We start from the raw sequence: 15,694 nt of genomic DNA, 5'->3' as shown, positions 1-15,694 counted from the left end.
TAAGATCTCTCTTCGTCCCTTTCGACTGGCGATTGGTATAAGAGCAGTAATTTTTGACCACATCGATATTGATTTAGCAGACGTGAACATTGAGAAAAGAAAGGATTCAGCCTCCAGCTGGACACGATCTGGAGAGGTTGCACGGCTCGAAAGTTCGCCAACGTTGGCCCGATCCTCTCGCCTCCCGTTTGAAAATGAGATTTCGGTGGAGGGCAAGATAACAGACGAAACTGCATACCGAATTAGTAGGATGGAATATCTACCGAAGAGGCATTACCTATCGTCGACTGAGTACAAACAAAGAGGAGAGGCGAGCGGTGTATAGTAAAACGATCGTCGCTCGACTTGAAATACGTAGCCATTAACGGCCATAACCATTACCGATTCGACTGAATTGTGAGGTTAGTATGGGGCTAATCTGCTACGTGCTTTACTTACCTGTCAAGAAATTAGCATATTATCTGAATACCGGCTCCCTTGCCTCCGATTCCTTGGGAGCTCGAAACTGTTCCTCCTCCTTTCGCTTTCCTTCGCCTCTTTCCACTTCTCTTAGCCCGGTTAGTTCGAAGCAACGAGCATTTTTAATCGATCAGACCCGACGAAATCGCGTTTCTTCAAACTTTATATTAGCGAAACTTGAAAGAGCACAAGCGTATGAACTGACGGCATTTCTTTAATGAAATCGTTAAGAGGAATCATCTTACTAGAAATATTATCGAAGATGTATAATTAAACTCGCAATTTACGTCCGCAATCGTTATTAATTTCGTTCCAGCGCAGCCCATGTGACTCGATTATAATTATTATTTCGTTACAGAGTAGCCGAGAAAGGCGTAAATATGTCGGATACTAATTGCTAATTAATTAATGAAATGGAAAATTTTGTAAGGTTGTATTCTGACAGTTGTAAGTAATTGAAGCGACGTAACGTACGCGTCAGTGGAATAAGAACATCGGTTCAGACCGATTGCCTTGCTAATTTTCTGTCACGTTGCGGTTAGACTTTGTTTCATATTGTGATTCCAAATGTATACATAGAAACACAACGATTGTACCAAATAATGAAAACACATACATATGCCACATACATATTATGCATACACATATACATATATCACATGTTTCCATTATTTCGTCCAATCTCTGTGCATATACATATATTTACATTTTATCAGATAAATGTATTCGCTGTTACTAAAGCAATTAAAGAAAGGAAAAGTGAGAGAAGAGAAATAAGAACGATACCAAAGCAACTTAAGGAGATAACGGCGTGGCAATAGTAGATTCTTTTGTGGTCTTTAATTATAATTGTAGGTTTAGATGGCGCTAAGTTTAGACGTAAATAGGCGTGAGAGCGTGAAAGTGTGGGATGAGTAAGTGCGACTACATTCGATACGATTGAGTAAGTATACGGTATCATACGTGTAATCCAAGTCTATTTCCTGGCCGTGAGATCGAAATTAAATAAATACCTAATTATCTAAATTCACTTTGACTAAATGAGAAAAATCGCAAAGAGAAAGAGGAAAGAAGAGTTGATCAGAGCTCCAAGCTAATTGCTTCATCTACTCTTAACACTTAATAGAACGCGTGCAAGAGGTTCTATTTGCGCGCGAATAATTGATCGTGCGTGGGTCTACGATCGAAAAAAAACACAGGGGGCGGACGAGGTTAGGGGTTGGGGCAGCTTCCTGTGCCGGTGTTGGCGGCACGCACGAAAATGTTTAACGCAAACGAGCATAATGGGATCTTTGGTGGAACAGAAACAGAAATAAAAATCACGGTAGCTTCTTGGGGCATCGCGAGGCTTAATGGGGTTAACCCTGGCTAACCTACGTATAATTAAAAACAGAAAATGATCCGAGACGAATCGGGATTATTGATCCGGCGGATTTTACGTCGACGTTTAAGGGCCACGGCCAACGTCGATCTATCAATTCGTACAACGCGCGGAATTCCTCTTTTGTATCGTCATATCCCGACTTACGTACTCCTAAGTTACATCATTCTGTTCGATGAGTCGATAAGAACTGTTTCACAATTCGATCCGAACAAGGAAAATATTAGACTAAAGATTCATGAAATTTTTGACTGTTGTCTAGCATTTTTCATATATAGCAGGAAAGATTTTCATTTTGTACGGCCCAAACAAAAGGTGAAAAACAGCGATTTTTTGATCGAAGAAAGAATCATACATCAATAGACTGAATCTTTAAAAAGAAAGGAACGGATAAAATAATATTTAGGAATAAAGAAAAAAATAATAATTTTCACATGATTGTCTATTGACTCTTCCAGAACTCTCAAGAAGCTCTCAAGACTCTTTCATCCATTCGCACAGAACTCTCACTCCTACATCGTCTAGATCCGCTCTTAATCACGAAGCTCGGTTTCAAGACTTCCTCTAATGGCACTGATAACGGTGACGAGCGTTAACAGAACTATGGACCGAGTTTATTGTGCCGTTTCTCTTCGAGGTGAGACAAACAAAGCGTGCGAAAGCCCGAGGCAGGAACAACTCCCAGGCGGGTCTCGTTAAAAGAAAAACTGGCAATGAATTCCTCTTTATCCGGAAATCTACCAAAGAAAGATCACGTAAAAAATTGGTGGCAGACTAGCTGCGAGAGAAGAAACGATTACGAGCGGTTCATCGTTTCCACGAACCGCCACGAGATCGCTCGAAACGAGTTCGTAACCCATCGAATCCGATCTCCAATCGGGTCGTCGACAGCGGAAAGGTAAACACGGTAAAACCTTCCGTAAGAAACGAGACTTTCTTCTGCATTGTAGTTTGCTCCATCCCGTAAAACTAACCGCTGCTTGTTTACCGATTACCTCTTACTTACGCAGTTTCGCGTAACTCCTTCTCTGACCCGGCCATTTCGCCCGGCAACTGGGACTTGGTGGCTCGGGGAACCTTCTATGAAGCTGTTAGCTCTCTGCAAACGACCGAATTACCGGTGCGAACTGAATTGTCCCGTTGGCGCCACGTTCTTGCCGGTCAATTTGCGGAATCGTGTTGATCTTGAGGTAGTTGAGTTGCGAGGTTGTTAATTTATCTGTTTAGCGGTGTGTTTTGAAACGAGAGGTTCGATTTAGGTTAAAATTGTATTACAGAAATAAGAAAACGTTAACGTGACATCGATAACAAAATCATTAGCGAGGTGGTTGTGCAATGGCTTGCTTAGAATTCGACCAATATAATCATGACAGTCGTGTTTCGTCGTACGCTAGTCAAATTTCAGAAAGTTTTGAAAAACATGCATAATATGTACAAAACAGTTGTGTAAATATCTTCATCATGTTATTATTACCATGTAAGGCGACTGTCAGTGCTCTTCGCTTATCTTGCAACACGTAAAAGAATGAACGAGAGGCTAAATGTCAAAAAATGTCATTAGCACGTCGTTGGTTGAAGCTTCTCGCAATTTACGGTTATCCCTCGATCAGATTCGCCGACGAGGATCAGTAAATCGCGCGATGGCAACGGCAGTCAACAGGCAAACGGCACGGTACAACCGTGGGATTCGCGCTAAGGATCCTCGTTCGCTCTGCACCCTCTTGGCTGCCGTTCTCTTCAATCTTCCCTTAATAATTGTTTTTTGCTCTCGTGTTTACGAGGACCGGCCAATGATACGCATTACACGTGGCGCTGATTGCTCGGCCCAACTTTTAGTTCCCTCTCGCCCCTAATCTTCCCCTTCATATCGTCCAATTCTCTCTTTCTCTTTCGATCCTCTCGCCTGACCAACAAGGAGCGTCAAACAAATACGCGTCCTTGATTTTCCTCAAATGGTTCCCGGCTATTTTTTTCTTCTTCCTCGTCGCAGAAATTTCAAATTGCAGCCAGGTTTCCAATCGTTATTAGGTCACGAATTTTTATGCATTTGTGGTTCTGTCGTGAAACGCAAATACTTAGACTACACATAATACGCAAAAGTATATATTGTGTCTAAAGCACTAGGTATAGGTACCTGTTGCAATGAAACAATTTTCTACGTAGATTCTCTACCTGTTGCAATAAAGCAATTCTCCATTTAGGTTTCATTTTTTTGGTCCCATTACGTATAAAAGAAAATAAGTGAATCCATACCAAGGATTCGTAAGTGACGTAAAGATTTCTATAAGGTGAGAATGAAGTCGAATTTGAATCGGAATTAAAAGAAGGAAGATTCACGACATAACCAATAGTATTTATTAATCGATCCAATATAAGCAAGAGAGAGAAAACAATCGTGAGAATAACGTTGAGAACCGGCCATTCCAAGATACTGATAATATTCTAAGAAATGTTAAAAATCGAAGACTGAGGAATAAAAGTAGTTCTTGCTACTTGGCGTATCGATTGAGGTAACTTTCCTATTCGATAGGAATCTCTACGGAAATAGAATTAAAAATCTAGAACCTTCAGTTAAAAGAAATGAACCCCCTTCTCCACTCGTTATCGTAGCTTTTTGTATTTTCATTGTTCCTTGTTTGCTATGTAATAACAACGTAGGCAACTATAGAGCTCGCAAGCATTAGGCTCGTTAGAAGCCAACAGAGCAAAATCTGTACGGGTCTTACGTGTAATCGACGGAAAGAAAAAGAACTGGCGCCAATTGGAATAGGATAGAAGGGGGCGCCCGTAAACATGGAAAAAGACGCGGGGCATGGCTGCATATTTATAAAATGCAAATTCTAATTGCGGTAACAGCGACGCGAAATTAATGATTGCATTTAAAACGCTTTATCAGCGGCTGGCACATTTTAACTCACGTAATAAGCAGCCCGTGCTCCATCGCGTGTATAACAGTGTTCGGTCGGATGAAAAGCGCGGTCGCATAAATTTTTATTAAAAAAAGAACCGACTCTCTCCATTAACCCTATCGAACCTCGAAACCGTTTCATTTTGTTACACGAAGAAATCCGAGAAAGTTAATATCAATATTGAGGCTACATGAAAATTTAGAAAACCTAATTCAAGCGAAACTGCTTCGTTTTCTCGTATAAAGAAGCTCGTGAAAACAAATACTAATATCAAATCAATATGAAAAATGGAAAGGTTTAAAAGCCGAATCTAATCTGTATTACTCATTCTGTTACACGAAGGAATTCAAGGGAACGAATACTGTTATTAGACCAGTATAACAATTTCAAGTCACCTAGGACAAATCTGTTCCGAGAAAATGTATTGGAAAATACTGATTTTTTGTACATAATTTAACAATGAGCTTCATCAAATCTAGAAATATTTTATAAAAATTGACACCGACATGCGAAGATACCTAATATTAAACCTACATGAAGAAAACATCTATAAAATACCTGCTCGGCTAGACGTATTCTCACTTAAATTATTAAGAAGATATATTACAAAGATGACTAGAATGGATAAAGCACGATGTTATCGTATGGATAAAGGCAACTGTCGCTACAAATACACAGCGCGATGATAAATTGAGAACTAGTTTTAGAAAGAATTAACAGTGACGGATAATTCCACCTTTGAATCGGTATATGTGTACTTCAAAGTGGATAGCGTTTATTAGTTTGCAAAACGATATTTTATAGAACAGGCCGGACATTTCGCAAGTTTTAGTGGACAGATGACGCGGAACGGAGGCACCGTCAAAAGCAAAGCTAACAGCCGAGCGAACATATGGCGTGGCTAGCGTGATCTTTCGGAAAAAATGAACAAGTTTTCGTGCCGTCGACCCACCGAACACCGCTGTTTCTCCGCCTATTGGGCGGTACTTGCGTTTTCGCAAACGCGTTTGCACAAGTCTGCAAACAATCAGTCGTGTTTGCCGTTGCACGTTCGCCCCTACGCTCTATGCTAGTCTATACAACCCTGAGAAACTTTTGTCAACTAACTTTTCCTGGAGAGGATGATCCTCGAACAATTCGATCCTCGAAAAATTATCGAACAATTCTGAATTACAACTTCTCGAATCGACAAAAAACGACCGAATTTCCGAAAGCAACCCAGGAAATGTTTCGTAGTAAACTGATACCCTGGAGCATAACGAAGATTATAAAAAAAAGAAAACATAACGTATTTCTGCGGCTTATTTTATTTTAACGTCGTTTTATAAATAGGAAAAAATATTTGAATATGAAATAGTTAAAGATGGAAGGAACCTGATTGTTGGGACTATTCCCTTAAATTATATAATAATATCAAATAAAAGAATAATTGAAGTTTCGTTATTGCAACAGTTCCTTCGATTGGCAAAAATTTCAAGAAACTTGATCAAAGCAACCGTACATACATCGATCTGATATCTATTTGTTAATATATTATCTTCATGAGAAACTCATCGCTGTATTATATAATGACATCTCTGAATCCTCGAAAATGTTGTCATAAACGAAGTTCTACTGTAAACGAAGAAAAAAAGAAAAAAATACTGGAGGATAACTCGGAAGAGAGGAACGAAAATATCGTTTACTATTAATCTGCCAATTTATTTCGCCGAAACATTTTAACGCGAAACTGGAAACACGCAGGTGCCTCGTTACTTCCCGTTTCCCCACGATGCAACCTAATTACTCTGAGGACCCCTTCGTTAAACAGTGATAAACATCTCGACGATTAATAAGGAGTACTGTTTTCTTGATGCCAGTTGCCGATCCCCGGTGCAGCGACGAATTCGCCGATTCCGTCCGAAAACGACAAAAATGTGGTAAAAGGTGCGATATAAAATAAAACGAAAGAGACAAGAACCTGGCTTGGCCAGTGGCCTCGAGTTAATTGCAATCCTCGTCCCTCGTAAATTAGTTTTCCATTCGTTACTCTGGCGTGTTTTGGTATGTCCGAAAACGTGTTCGTTAAGAATTAATATTGTAATTTTTAGAGACAGTTAATGGAATCTGAAGACAACGTAATGTAGCATTTATATACTTAATGATTAAGTTGTAATGTTATAATAATAATATCTTAAATGATTGGAATTTTGAAATTCCTAGAACAAGTAGCTCGCTGTTTCTGGCAATTATATAGTTAAATCGCGGATTTTTACGTCTTTGTGGGAAATTTGAACGAGCAAAACTGCGCACAATGTGTACAATAAAATATGCAATAAAATATGCAAATTTCGATTTAAATTCCATTTCCTTTAGCCACATTCATGAGTCCTCGATCCAATTATAACAATACCAGACGTAAAACGCATTTCGAGATATCGTTTAACAAACTTGCTTGTACAGCGTACGCACTAGTGTTTGCGTATTCATCATTTGCATTCAAAGAAGTACAGTTGACCTTCTTGAGAAACAAACTCCCTTCCCTGCTTCTCTATCGTGCATCTTCTTTACCTCGGTTCTTTTAAGCTCGTTAAATTGCATGAGTTCTTAAGATCTGAAGATTTGTCCAAAGTATTCCTATGTATAGAAAAAAAGAGCGATTAGAAGAGCTCAACGTTTTCTTCGGGGAGAAAAGACTGTTTCCAGAGTCGGAAAAGGACACGTGTGGCGCAGAGTCCAGTCCTCCGGCCATGAGACGACATGTAATTTACGACATGACCCTTGACGAGTGATTTGCAGACGTCTCGTAACGAGACCCATGAATGACTCTGACTCTACCCTAATCGCATTCTGCAGTTTGCCTTCCTCCGGCCACGTCTTCTTTTCATGCGGCCTCTCGTGAGAAAAACTTGCACGTTTCTGTTTACTTTTACAATGCTTCCAGCAGTGTATACGTTTCCTCGCGAATTCATCGGTAAAAGAAGAAGAAGAAGAAGAGAAGACGCGTGAACATTCCTCGTTTTCCAAGTGAAATTTAAACAAAAACGTCCATTCAAGCTACTTAGGTCGTGTAAACTTTGAAATCTCTAAATTATTTGTTTCCACATAGGCATACATGTTATCAATAATATCGTTGATAATATGTCGACTAAACGAATTATTTGCTTCTAAGTAACGCATTTATGGTCGATTATGGATATCTCGATTTTTGCGAAAATAGAAGAAGAAGAAAAAAAAACAAATCTTTTCTAAGCAAAATTAAAACAGAAAAGTTTCATTTGAAGGTAAGTTCTGTATACGTTGAACTTTCTAAATTATATAGTTGTTTGTAGGTATAGACTCTTGGTAACTGGTAAGGTATTAGTGGTTGGTTATCGATACTTTAGCAATATGTGTGTTTAGTGAAGAGATAGTGCGTAACGAATCGACTAAACGCTACGTCCACTTAAGAATGAATCTCGTCTTTCCTTTTCAACAGACTTTTATTCGATCGAAAGAAACAAGAGAGACAAATCTATATCAATGCTTTGATAGAAATGGCTCACGAAAATTTGTATCATTTGCACGTCATGTATTAAAATAATAGATTATACTTCTTCCACGATCGTAACATATCGTATTAATCTTAAAAACATAATTTTTAGTTGTTGAATGAAAAACATTATATCAATATGTTCTATATTAAAATAGAAAAAAAATAAAGTACGATTTTCATTGAATTTTTCCTTTCTGGAATACTGGAATACCATGTTACCACAAGTCCTCGGTAGTATAGTGGTCAGTATCCCCGCCTGTCACGCGGGAGACCGGGGTTCGATTCCCCGCCGGGGAGAAATTTTTTTTTCCATCCATAAAATTATATTTTTAGCTATTTACGTATACTGACGCAAAAATAAAGTATTTACAAAAACTATCGAGTGATTCTGTTCATGATAAACCGCGCGTCTTACCAAAGAATATGTCAGACCGAAGTATCCTATATCATATGTATGTGTATGCTATGTATGTACAGAGGCATAGAATAACAGGCAGAGGACAAAGGAGTTTGGCCACATTGATCTGGCAACGAGGCTCTTGGATTTTCATAACAAGGTCATTCTTTCTCGTGACGACGAATAGAAATGAGCGAATACCAGATTATCAGAATATCTTGGCCTCGTATGCAATGCTACAGCGAAATCGAAGTGTAATAGAATATTGTACAAGATCATTGAACTTTTGTAAATTGCTTACAACTGCATCGATGAACGATCGTTGCAACTTCAATTAAAAAAGACTAAACGACACCGACGACGACTAGAAATACTATAATAACATGTAGTAAAGTGAGTAATTCAGCGAATAAGAGAAAAACTACTCATCAATGAAGATTCTTATCAACCGACCATAAATCACAGTGTTGCCTAATTCCAAAGCTCCGATTCTAAACAGCAAAGCAGCCCAACAATCGAATAAGATTTCCATTTAGCCTCGCTATTCCTTTCACATGAATGAATTTCAGCAAACAAAAATCCAATTAATCAGCGCGATTAATTCCTAACGCAACTCATTTCACGGTTGAAAATCGTGCTGGAAACCAGCGAACTATAAAAAGCGAAGCAATCGAATCAGTGTGTTCGCGTCATCGAGCATCGTGATACGGTACCATCGTTCTCGAGGGCCGCGTGTTTCGCTAATTACCCAAACAATCAGCGAAATTCCGATGCGGCGCTAATAGTCGCAAGACAAATCGGCAAGCGTCACGAAACGATTCCTCACGATTGTCCAGCGCTCTCCTTCTCTCCCTTTTGTGTGTGCTACGTCACGAAAAATCGCGGTCTCGTTTGATGGCAAAACGGCCAAAAAATCCTCTCACGTGCCGTTAATGGCGGCCTGGATGAGAAAAACGAAGCGAATTTTCCACGGAAGCGGGCGAATTTTGGTGGCAAAAACGGGCGGCGCGTGCTGACGCGACCGGAAATAAATTCGCCGCCAAGTTCATTTCCATATCTTCGTGGAATAAATATTTCTGTTTAGCTAGAATCGTTGGAGAGAAAAACCGGGCGAGTTTTACGGTCGTCAGAAAATTATGAAAATTTTTGCCGCTGCTCTATGACGAATTCCTTGCAATTATCGGATCGAGCGTGTTTTGCGTGTTGCTTAAAAATGAATAGATACGATTAAAGAGACAAGTACTCGGTAGGATACACGTAAACAAGAAGAGAATTCTTTCGGTAGAAATAAAAAGGGAAATATTTCCAATATTAAAAATATTCAAACATAAGTCAACGAAATCTGGTTTTATGTTTTCTCAGTCTTTTTCGTTATTCGATAATACAGAAACTGTTGCTCTTTTTGTTTCTACAACAGGCCAACTGTACGAATACTTTTGTGTCTCCCTGTATTTTAATAATAATTAAATCGTAACACAGCGAAATTATATGAAGATATGTATTAAAAATGATCTTTCAATATGATTCTTTAAATTCGCTGATGTCAAATATCACGCGGGTACTCGCAATGTTCTTAAAAAAAAACGACAAAATCAAAATGCGTGTCGTGTTAGTAGATTAATCTCGCTGACTGTCAAGGAAAAGCGCGATACTATGGCAACTCGTTCTCCTTGTTGAACGGGTTTGTGCAAATTCTACGATTATCTCTATCTTAATTTGATATTTCAATTCCGCTGGGATTTATCTCCATCTGGTGAAATATAATGTCGTTATCTTTCGGGATAAATATTTATATATTTCTCGAACGCGGCGTATGTAAATCATCGAATTCGAATAGAGAGATTGAACGTTATCGACAGAGAGAAAAACTTAATGTATAAATCAACCGTGTACTCGCGCAGTATATTGAAACATGTAAATATTAACACTAACGTGACAGTTGTAAAATAACTAAATAAGCTTACCCGACTTACGGACAAGAATTCTATGCGAGGAAATTTCTGAACACTGACCTGCAACAAAAAATCCGACATTTACATAACGGAACTGAATTATAAATTTTTTTTTTCTTTTTAATATTATCTACATTTAATTAAAAGGTAACACTTCTGTATTCATAAATGAATCTTTAACATGATTCTTTAGTTTCTTAATAATGAAATATGCTGAATTGAAATATATTGCACAACTAAATACAGTATACGCGAATGAATATAATTAACCTTTTCCTGTTCACAACTCAGATTCGTCCACCGCTATACGTTCTATCTCCTCGTGGTTAGGGTAATATGTTAAAACAAGGCACCTTCGGTTCATCAAAAGCTAACGGAGATAAGTTAGAGCCGCGGAAAAATTCCACGATAAAAATTATCTAACATAAAAGGTAGCAACATCATACATAAAAATACTAATCTCGTCCGCCGCTATATATGTGCTATCTTCTCGTTATTAAGATGATTCGTTAAAACAAGCACTGCCGGTCGATCGAAAGGTAACAGAGATAAATTACAGGCACAAAGAGAAAAAGTTATCACGATGTCACAATCTGTGTACTCTCGCATCTCGTTCGATATGTATAATACCAATTCCGTGAAAATTCGACGCCTCTGCGTGTGTGCACGCGCGTTCCTCGGCCGCGGCCTCTAAGAAAAGGCATGTGGCAGGTGGCCGCACGATAGTTTGCATATTCATCGGTTTCTCGCTTATCGGTCCCATATTATCACGGCGTGCTTAATTGACTTCAGATTCCCTCATTAGCGCTAATGGGTTAATTCCAAAACTGTTCCACCGTAAGGCGCCAACAAACCGCGGACAAGAGCGCGCTCGCGCCCGCGTCCACAAAATCCAACGTGAGAATCGTTTTTGCCAGATCGGCTCACGGCTCTCTGCCCGATAAGTTCAAGGAAATTAAATTCGATTATTAAGAGTTATATTGCGACAGATAGTAAAAAGATTCGAGTACATTTTTATTCACATTCGAGGAACTTTTTAGCCGACCTTTCATTTGTATCTTCTCGTTGGACTTTTTCATTAAGAAATTGGCGCAATTTTTATTCCGCTTCCAGGAATATTTCTTCAGCTTCTATTTTCTTCTTCTTGGATCTCTTGGTAGAAAAATTTGCATATTATTTCTTTGAATATTTATATTATACGTTTGGTTAAACTTGTTCGTCGAAAGATTTACGTAATTAAAGTTATTTCGTTTAAGCGCGATATTTCACGGCTGACTTTTATTTTTGTTCTTTTTTTTTTTTTGTTTTTTTTTTTCTTCCAAAAGGAGAGGTATATGACGAGGTGCGTTTAATAAGAAAGCAAGAGTAAAGAAATCGCGGGGGTGGACATAAGTAATCTTAACGCAATTTTTCAAAACCGAATCAGCCGCGAGGAAGACGAATAAAAGGAACGATGCAACAAACAATGGTAACGGTTCGCATGTTTCGTGACAATGTGTCATAAGAGGACTGCAAACATACGTAAGCACGTATAGCAGCTCTCAGTGATACAACGACATGTAATAATTGTGTATAATATAAAGAGCACAGAATCGTGTAACAACGTGCGCAATGCAGCATATCGATTTAATGAAAAGCACCGTCGTATCGAACGCATAAAGCATAAGTGTCGTTGCACCAAACGTCCGACCACATTCCAGCAGAATTTATTGCAAAAATAACATTTAACCAACGATCTTAATCTTTTACAGCCAACTTAATTACGTGTAATCAACCTACTCTTTATTCTCTAAAAACATTTGCAATTTCGTTTCCATTCTGTATTAAATTTAATCGAGTGCCAACGATAAATAACATTTTTATTTGCATTTAATGCCATTTGAAATACACGTTTTTAAAGCCCGGAAACATTCTTTCGTTCGAATTTTCCATTTCGCCTCTATTCTCTGTCAATTTGATCAAATACGACAAAAGACTTCTTTACGCAATTTTATTTAAAAATACACGTTTGATGCAATCGAAAGAACATTTTCATACAAGTAATCGGACAATTTAGTGACTTCCAAAGTTCCACGAAATCACGGTTTATCAGACACAGAAAAGTTTGTCCAGAAAACATGGAAGAGAAAATATGTCGTGAGGAAACACAGTGATCAATTCTTTACACTTTGCTGACTATAGACACCTTTCGGTGCATGTCGTGTCTATTTTCCACCGACAAGCTGCTGCAATAACAATAATCGATAGCGAACTGACGCTGAACAATCACGTCGCGATACAACTGCAATTCCCTCTTGAACTGCAGTAGGGGGAGATACGAAAGGCTGGAAAGTTTGCGACTATATCGCGATTAGAGCACACCAGTGACAGACTTTCGCCGTCCCACGCGTCTCTGGACTTCGTAATCGAGGATGTAATTTAAACTACTTACGTCCAGACTGGACAATTTGTCGGTAAGTCGGACATTCTCTGACCACTCGTTGGAAAATCATCGGGCATTTAATAGAATCACTGTCCTTTCCCCATCTTAGACATGACTAGTCTTCAATTTTTATTGTCCAAGAAGAAGATCAACGTAACATTTAAGAAACTCTTGTCCTTTACAGAATTTTCTGCCAACATTTCTCAACGATCTTCCGAGTTTCGTTTATACATTTTCGTATCTCTTTGTTTATAAAGTTTTCATAAAGATCCAATAAGAGCGACAGTATATAGGAATAGCTTCGATCAACGTGTCTAAATTGACAAAGCTAGTAAACTCGTTAAAATATAATTATCGAAAGAAAGAAAATTCACAGGATACTACAAAGTAGAGCTAGCGTAAAGGAATCGAGGCAAAAATGGAACATCGCAAAGTACAATATCAATGTTGCTGACATCGAATGCGAATCGTCCAACAAATTTCCAGCGTTTACTAACCAGAAACAAAGTAATAACGAAAAGTAAAAGGGAAGGGGTTAAGCGTTAGGAGAATGAGAGGGAGAAGCTTAGAAGAGAAGGGAACGATAGAAAGGAGAGAAAAGGCCAACTGTAACTTAACTCGACGCCCCGATATCCGATCCTCCCTATAAAAATGCACACGCCACTCACGTCTATGTAAACAAACGGACATCGAATGGTCGAGTGACTCTCTTTTTCCGGTTAGCTACACCTATTAGCTGGTATGTAGATCGTATAGCAGTCATTGCAGTTCCTGCAACAGGCCAGCCCAGGTAAAGGTACTCCTCCGATTCGCGAAACGCGACTCTTTCTCGCGCTGGAACTCGAGTCGTTCGGTGAACCTAAACTGGAGTTCTCTTCTACCAAAGCCCGTTGCATTTTATGTTACACCTGCTACGCGTTTTATCCGGCCATCCTCGCCGCTTGCTTTTTAATAGCTATCCATTTGCTTCGGTTTGCTCTTCAATGGCAGATACTACATGTCCGAACGATGACGTCGTTATCTGAGATATTTGACGAAGATAACGGGGTTCGCTGGTGGATGTACTTAAGCTTTTATCGAGGAACAGATAATTGGAAATTGATCGTTATATTAAATGAAGTTTTACAACAGGATGGGGGAAAATGACCGGAGGAAATTGATTAAGATTTGTCTTATGAAAAATCGAACACGATCGTGTCTAGTGGACTGTGTGCAGGCATTAAAATCTCCAACGAGAAGCAGCGCGCTCGAATCTACGAATAAACAGAAGTTAAACCGATCAACTCCGTTTCTTTTATTAATTCCATAATTCGGATACGAAATTAGTAGATTGTAGATATATATGCAAATTAATCTTTTGGGGATAGAATTAGGTAGATAGAAGCTAGATAGAAAATTATTTTACTTACTAAATACTACTACAGAGAAGTACTATATTTTGGGAAATGTGTATATTTTTGCCTATTATGTGTGCACTGTACACAACCAACCAAAAAATTTAGGATCAATTCTTCGATGATAAGTAATTTATTCATCTGCTAATGCGGATGTTATGGCATTACGATTAAATTAAAGATTTCTCGAGAATCGTAGAAGCAACGTAGGAAAGTAGATGGAAAGCATAGAGATTCGAGCGAAAAGAAAAAAAACTGACGGAAAAATCTCTAAAATGGCGACACCGGATCGGTCGCGTAACTGTTGCGTACACCGCTGCGCGACTATCATGTTGCAACCGCGTCTACCGATTATTCTTAAAAGCGGCCGATTTTTCAAGCGATCGACTACCAGATGACAAAAACAATTGGAATAAACGCGAACGGAAGAAAATACGTACGAATTTTCCGTGTCCATTCACGCCTATTTCTTTTTCGCTTTTCTTCTTATCATTTGGAGCGGCGTTTCTCCGTAAAGTACAGTTATTTAAAATCTCATAGACATATCACCTATCTGCGAGAAACATATAATCGTGAAACTACCAAAAAAATTAACAAAAATGAACATGTTACGTTCTTCTCCTGTGCTTGTCATATTGAAAAACATGCCCGTACAAATAGTATCTTATACAAGTTACTGTACAAGTTTATTCCGTACAAATCTGAAGGTTAAATTTTCAGCTGTCGAATCTTAGCTAATTCCATTTAATTCATCTACGTACAAAAATTACGATCGATACCGATAACGCTGTCGCTGATAAATTTCACAGCGTCGCATTGAACAATTGCGCAAAGACACGGGTTTGGAAGCCGAGGCCTCAGCACACGCGAAATAAATCGATTTGTTAATCGTTCGCGAGTTGCTGTGTGCGTAATGCCAGCGAATTAATTACGCTGACAACATTGATCGCGCGACCGGCCCGCGCGTGGGTGTTGCCTCGTTCAGAAACGCATTCGTCAGCCCGGGCAGCCCGGCTGATAAATTGATTTCATTCTCTCTGCGAATCGATGTCGATCTTAATACCCTTCCACGAAAGTCCATCGAACTGACAAAGGAACCTGCTTATTCACACACATAAACAGATACGTGTTTTCCATTCCATCTCAAGCAACTGTAATAAATACGGCAGTCAACAGATCTGCAAAATAATATATGCTGATCCTTATTGGACAATTGAGAAAATATGTCTTTGTTCTTAAGTACATATTAAGACAATTGGTAATGTC

General features: G+C 38.8%; 1 protein-coding gene and 1 non-coding gene across 3 annotated transcripts in view; one reads left to right on the top strand and one right to left on the bottom strand.

The window, feature by feature from the left end:
* Positions 1 to 15,694, bottom strand: part of LOC117216753 (aryl hydrocarbon receptor protein 1) — a 156,182-nt gene that overhangs the window by 120,754 nt on the left and 19,734 nt on the right. The gene's annotated exons all lie outside the window — the stretch shown is intronic.
* Trnad-guc lies at positions 8,489 to 8,560 on the top strand. Its single transcript has one exon. It is a non-coding gene; the product is annotated as a tRNA-Asp (tRNA).

Source organism: Bombus bifarius, unplaced genomic scaffold (assembly GCF_011952205.1).
Source record: "Bombus bifarius isolate JDL3187 unplaced genomic scaffold, Bbif_JDL3187 scf7180000007973, whole genome shotgun sequence".
Taxonomy (NCBI): Eukaryota; Metazoa; Arthropoda; class Insecta; order Hymenoptera; family Apidae; genus Bombus; species Bombus bifarius.
The sequence above is the reverse complement of the archived record's forward strand: the minus strand, read 5'-3'. Positions and strand labels throughout refer to the sequence as shown.